Raw genomic sequence first — 7073 nt, 5'->3', positions numbered from 1 at the left:
TAAGTAATTCCTATATGCGTGTCATATCTACAATACCCACACAGTGCCAAATAAGTAGCTGGATAGACTATGAACCTCTGGGGTGTGAGCAAAAGGAATCTGGTAATGTATGTACCCCGGGGTATGTACCTACAAAACAATTATTATATTACATCATACCACACACTACTATAGCTTACTATGAATTTATGAGAGACATAATTTACAAGATAAAACCTAGTTACAATTTTGTATGCACATCACATACATACATGTACAGTACCTACAAACCAAGAAAATACATGAGTATGATTCAATGGCCATTCTTTTGTCCCATGGAATGGATTAAAAATAGTGTAATTATTCAAATTTCGGAGGGGACATTTTTCAGAATTCAAACAAAATGTGTGTGATAGCTGGTTTATAATACATACATGTACAACAGTGGCGTAGATTTCTTTTTAACAAGGGAGGGGGGATTTTTGAAGTATATAAAGTGGATGCAGCTCCTTCTGGTGACAGAATAAGTTTATGGTACAAATGTGTGTGAGAAATGTTGGCATAATTGAAGCTAAACTGGTGAAATATGGAGCAAAAGTGGAATAAATTTGCGCTAAAATTAAGAAATATGAGGTTAATTTGGTCAGAAACCCACATACATGCATCAACATGGTGGTGGTGGGGGGGGGGGGTGGGTAATTGTACATGTATGGACCATCCCTCCTATCAAAATATTGGGGGTTGTCTTGCCCCCCCCCATCCCCGGATCGATGCCTATGCCATACACTATTCCTTTCTGCTGCATTGCTGGGGCAGAAAAATACTCAAAAATTAAAACTTATGATGCTACAGTTCTTTTCTAGACACCCTGTATAAAACACTTAATAATATGTGACAAAATCTGGTCCATGGAGGCCAAAGGAGGCATTTTTGAAAATTTGAGTTAGCCTAATATTTTGTACAAGGTAATAACAAATATTCTGAAAACACCAAATGTCTAGCATACATGATTCTAAAGTTTTTTCTATTGTTTTTACTCCACATGTTTTGCCTTTATCTCAATTTCAAAGTTGCCGCCTATGACCTCCATGGCAGATCGTGTTACATATGCATTGTATAATATCACACACCATTATCAATTCTTTATGAATATACAAATAATTTACAAGATAGTATTACAAAATCATACACAAAACAACATATATATCACACACCATTTTCCTTTATACGAATATAAACATGTACAAAATCTAAAAAATAATAATACAAAATCGTGCAACTATTGATTTTGTATGTATGTATCTATACATATCAATAAATATATATATCACACACCATTATTAATTGTTATATAACAAGATAAAAAAATTCCTCTTCCTCTTCCATATAATAAAAGCTTCATATAATTCTCATGATTAAAATCTAAATTGTAATCCATTATTTTATCTGTAGCTCCAGAGAGAGCTATCAACTGTTTGACCTGTTGTTGCATGGTTACTTTTATAATTTTGTTGCAATTGCTCATTCCTTGCAGAGGTTGTCAGACATGGGTGGGTTGTGGCATAGCGTGGCTCATCATTTCGGGGGGGGGGGGGGGCTGATTGAGGGGGCACAAGCCGTTTTTGGCAATTTTCCTATTTAAAAAAAAAAATTTGAAATCGATTGGGGGCACATGCTCCTCTCGTGCCCCTATGACACTACGCCACTGTCTGCGAGTGGGTAGCACTTTGGTATGAAAGTACCCCCCTCCTTTCAGGTCAATAAAAAGATGAAAGCTCTATCTCGGCAAACAAGAGCGCACAGAGGTGACCAGAAAAAAATTAAATGTCGATAACCATTCTTTGCTGCCTACGTTCTTGTTGTCGTCTCTGGTCCTGTAACCTACGACTCTTCCTACGGAAGGCTCTGAAGATATCGGTATCATCATCGTCACTGGATTCACTATCGTCTGGGTCTTCATCCTCTCGGTAGTCGTCCTTTTGGTATGTCCATAAACCATGAGTGCCATCCCACTGAAATAAAAGATATTATAAGTTACATGAAATACGATCTGGTCTATGGCGGCAAATTTGAAATTAAGATAAAGGCAAAAATATGAAGTAAGACACAATAAAATACGTAAGAAAATCACACATTAAAAAACTTAGCCCAAGAACAAACTTAAGTCGAGGGTTGACAAACAGAAGGCCTTAACTCAAAAAGTGCCTTTTTGAGAAAAATGAGTAAAATAATATTTTGCATTGAGATGTGACCAAGTATTATTGTGCTATATAGATGCAATAGGAAGTTGAATTGAGTTAAGGCTTATGATTTTAAAAATCTGTGGGTATTACAGATTAGTTTGGTACCAAAATCTCAAAATGGCCAAAAGTGAGTTAAGGCCTTCTGTTTGTCAACCCTCGAAGTATGCTAGACCTTTGATGGGTTTTTTCCAATATGTGACACAATCAAGGGAAATAAGTCGGATGTCGCTAATATTGATTTTGAGATATTGGCAAAGAAAGTGTTAAAATTCTTTTGTTTTATATTGTTTTCCACCATTGATAAATTGACGTAACTTTGCAAAGAAAAGTTGTACAGCTCAAATTACCGTACTTTTCCTGACCAGACAGTCCATGCCAAAATTGTTACTACACCTTTACATTTCATCGAATCTCTTTTTGATGTCTGTCATTTTGAACATCACACTTGAAAGATGTATGCTATGTAGAAACTTTATTTTGCAATTTCATAATTTGCATATTATTAGCATATTTGCAAGAAAAAACATGAAAATCAATAAATACCTATATTTTTCACAATTTCAATATTTTATTAGAAATTAAGCATGTAGGCCGTTTGTTATGACTTGATGAATGAAGCTGTTAAACAGATTTTGATATTTTTGCTTATTTTTCCTTTTTTGCCCCAAAATGTGTAAAAATCAAAATTTTTTGGATGACCTATATTTTCTTTGAATATTTATAAACTTTCTTAATTTAGGTATAATACAGTGCAGAAAAAGATGTCAAAAAAATCTGTTAAACAGATTTCCAATAAATTGTTCCATTTTCCATTTTGGGTTAAATACTCAATTTTCATGCACGGGATATTTGAAACATAAAATGAAAACATGTCCATTGCACTTTTTCCTCGAGATGTACTATATAATATCAAGGTTACGGATATATTATAATCCCTTCTTATCTTCACTGATCCATCAGATACCTATTGTTATGATCAATGAAAAGGTTCAGAGCTGCGCTACTAATGGTCTGTCAAGTATCTATAGTTATTTTCATGACTGTGTCAACTCAAAAATCATGCAAGGTCGAATGTAGGAAAAGTACGATCAGTTGAGCTGTATCAACATGGGGTTTTCAGTTTCTGAAAGCTGTAAATGTCCTCTTTAGAAACATGTGTAAAACTCATTTTCGACCAGGGTCGACATGTGACTTCATTCCCCTTGATCACGTCACATATATTATGGTGTTTGTATAAGGAAATAATTATTATAGTAACTCAATTTTCAAAAATGCCTCCTTTGGCCACCATGGACCAGATTATTATGTCGCTTATGGATTCTAAATTGTCCTTTGTTGACCCAACCTCCAGGATATACTGCAAACAGTGGTCGCATTTTCTGCTTTCTGGTATATCAATGATCCCTTTCTCGGGGCCATTTAAAAATATGGATGGGTCATCTTTCCATTTTATCAAAACAAAGGAAAAGTTGTAAAAACTTTTGACAATTTGTTTGCAGTGGCCTTTGTCTGGGATAAATTGGGCAATTGTTTTTACAAAAAATGTTTTAAAAGCATTAGTTATGTAATTCAGCCTTTAAATTATCAAAAATATTTCATTACGTTTCAGGCATAATTGATTTTGAAAGTTTTGAGTGTCAACTTTTCTCAAGCTTTTCCTTATCACAGCTATGACCTGAAAAATATATGCGCAAGTGGAAAACTCTGCGAGTAACGCAAACAGAAAGATGTCGGATTATACATGCCATACTTACTGATGTACTGATAAGCTTGGGTTCATACGGATGCCAAGACACATCTCTTACAGTTTCATGGTGTGCATGAAGCTTGCTTACTACCTCCCTGTTAGCACATCATATACTAGGAGAAAAGACAAAGAGATTAGGATTAGCCATTCACTATATCAGAAATTCTCAGAATCCTTGTTAATTACTACACAATTTTGGTCAAATTTTAATTTGGTTATTCTTTGGCAAATATTATGGTATATTATTACTAACAACTGCTTAACTAATAAGGTTAGATGAAATAAAGGTCACTTACTATCTTTCCTGATAACTCTGTGTTCTATGGGGGATTGAGAGTCATAGTTTTGACTTTAATTCAAACTTGAATTGGGTCACACCCAATTAGGTGTAAGATGGGACATGTGTAAACATTATATAAGTATTATACAGTGAAATACGAGATCGTCGGGGCCGGCATGTTTAGCTCGTATTAAGCGGAGTTCGTTTTAAAAGTCAGGTGCCAAAAATGTGAGACTGTACGAGCGAAACTTCATACTAGATTTGTGACAGCTGCCGAGCAATGTCACAGTTCCAAATTCCCTCGATCGTTATTATATTCCTTTTTGATTTTCGGTATGAGGCATTTTTCTCATAGCGTTTTCTGATGAAATTTAGATGATTTCTCAAGCTGATTATCGTTAACAAAATAATAAACAATTATACGGCAGTGTCGGGATTTCCCCACTTTTACCATGTGTGTAAACAACATGAAGGGTTTCCCACTTTTGCGATCTAGGCGGACTTGAGTTTGTGATTGGCTAGTCGATATTGACGCCAGCAATATTGACCTTATATGGCAAATTTCGTCATGACACGATTTTATAAAAGCTAAAAATAGGAAAGGGAATCCTCCTTGTTATGATGGTTGCTAAGGTTTTGACATGAGCTCATTAAGAATAGCCCCGCCCCGCTAAGTACTGTATGAGATTTTTTTTGGATTTGACGGCAAGTTTATATCTTCATTATTTTACCAATAAAAATCGATTAATTATTTGCTGTAATACTGATAACAAGAGCACCAATGGCGCTGTGGCTCTGCGCTTTTTCGTAACAGTGAAAGTAATTGTTCTTGGAGTCGATTGTGCAATGTGACAGATCACATTTAATGGGTACATCTCATTTGCAGAGCATATAAGAATACATCAATCAATTTAGGGAATTACTATTTAGCGACATGGATCGAATCGGGTGGAATTGGATAGAAATGGGTCCAAATGGACCGAAACTGATCAAAATACATAGGCCAATGTCAAGAATAGTGTTGTCTGTTTATACTAATTTGATCTCAGTTGACCCCAGGTGACCCTGAAATGGCCTTCCAAAACTTTGGCTCTAAATAGTGACTGTACCACCAGGTTTCATGCCTATCCAACAGATTTTACTCAGATGACCCCTGGTGACCCGAAATGACCTTCCACAAATTTGACTCCAAATGTTGACTGTACCCACAAAGTTTCATGCCCATGTGACAGCTGTTACTAAATTGACCTCAGATGACCCATGGTGACCCTGAAATGACCTTCCAAAAATGTGGCTCTAAATGTTGACTGTAGGCCCTACCTACCATGTTTCATGCTCATATAACAGTTTTTACTAATTTGACTTTAAATAACCCCTGGATGACCTCAGGTGACCCTGAAATGACCTTCCCAAAATTGGGCTCTAAATGGCGACGGTACCCGCCAAGATTCATGCCCATCCGACAGTTTTTACTAAGTTGACCTCAAATGACCCCTAGTGACCCCAAAATGACCTTCCAAAAATTTGACTCTAAATGTTGACTGTACCCACCAAGTTTCATGCCCATCCGACAGTTGTTACTAATTTGACCTCAAATGACCCCTGGTGACCCCAAAATGACCTTCCAAAAATTTGACTCTAAATGTTGACTGTACCCACAAAGTTTCATGCCCATACGACAATTGTTACTAATTTGACCTCAGATGACCCATGGTGACCCTGAAATGACCTTCCAAAAATTTGACTCTAAATGTTGACTGCACCCACCAAATTTCATGCCCATACAACAGTTTTTACTAATTTGACCACAAACGACCCCTGGTGAACCCAAAATGACCTTCTTAAAATTTGGCTCTAAATGTTGACTGCACCCACCAAGTTTCATGCCCATACGACAGTTTTTACTAATTTGACCTCAAATGACCCCTGGTGACCCCGAAATGACCTTTCCAAAATTTGGCTCTAAATGTTGACTGCACCCACCAAGTTCCATGCCCATACGACAGTTTTTACTAATTTGACCTCAAATGACCCTTGGTGACCCCAAAATGACCTTCCCAAAATTTGGCTCTAAATGTTGACTGCACCCACCAAGTTTCATGCCCATACGAGTTTTTACTAATTTGACCTCAAATGACCCTTGGTGACCCCGAAATGACCTTCCCAAAATTTGGCTCTAAATGTTGACTGCACCCACCAAGTTTCATGCCCATACGACAGTTTTTACTAATTTGACCTCAAATGACCCCCGGTGACCCCGAAATGACCTTCCCAAAATCTGGCTCTAAATGTTGACTGTACCCACTTAAGTTTCATGCCCATACGATTTTTTACTAATTTGACCTCAAATGACCCCTGGTGACCCCGAAATGACCTTCCCAAAATTTGGCATTTAATGTTGACTGCACCCACCAAGTTTCATGCCCATACGACAGTCTTTACTACTTTGACCTCAGATGACGACCCCTGGTGACCCTGAAATAACCTTCCACAAATTTGACTCCAAATGTTGACTGTAGCTACCAAGCTTCATGCCCATCCGACAGTTTTTACTAATTTGACCTCAGATGACCCCTGGTGACCCCGAAATGACCTTCCAAATGTTGACTGTATCCACCAAATTTCATGTCCATCCGCAGTTTTACTAATTTGACCTCAGATGACCTCTGGTGACCCCTGAAATGACCTTCACAAAAATTGGCTATAAATGTTGATTGTACCCACCAAGTTTCATACCCATACGATAGTTTTTACTAATTTGACCTCAGATGACCCCTGGTGACCCCGAATTGACCTTCCAAAAATTTGACTCCAAATGTTGACG

General features: G+C 37.1%; 1 pseudogene; it reads right to left on the bottom strand.

The window, feature by feature from the left end:
• Nucleotides 1-1776: 1776 nt before the first annotated feature.
• The window catches only part of LOC140143787 (DDB1- and CUL4-associated factor 11-like), a 31010-nt pseudogene continuing 25713 nt past the window's right edge, over nucleotides 1777-7073 (bottom strand).

Source organism: Amphiura filiformis, unplaced genomic scaffold (genome assembly GCF_039555335.1).
Source record: "Amphiura filiformis unplaced genomic scaffold, Afil_fr2py scaffold_28, whole genome shotgun sequence".
NCBI lineage: Eukaryota > Metazoa > Echinodermata > Ophiuroidea > Amphilepidida > Amphiuridae > Amphiura > Amphiura filiformis.
Note: the sequence above shows the minus strand (reverse complement) of the source record. Positions and strands in the feature narration are given on the sequence as shown.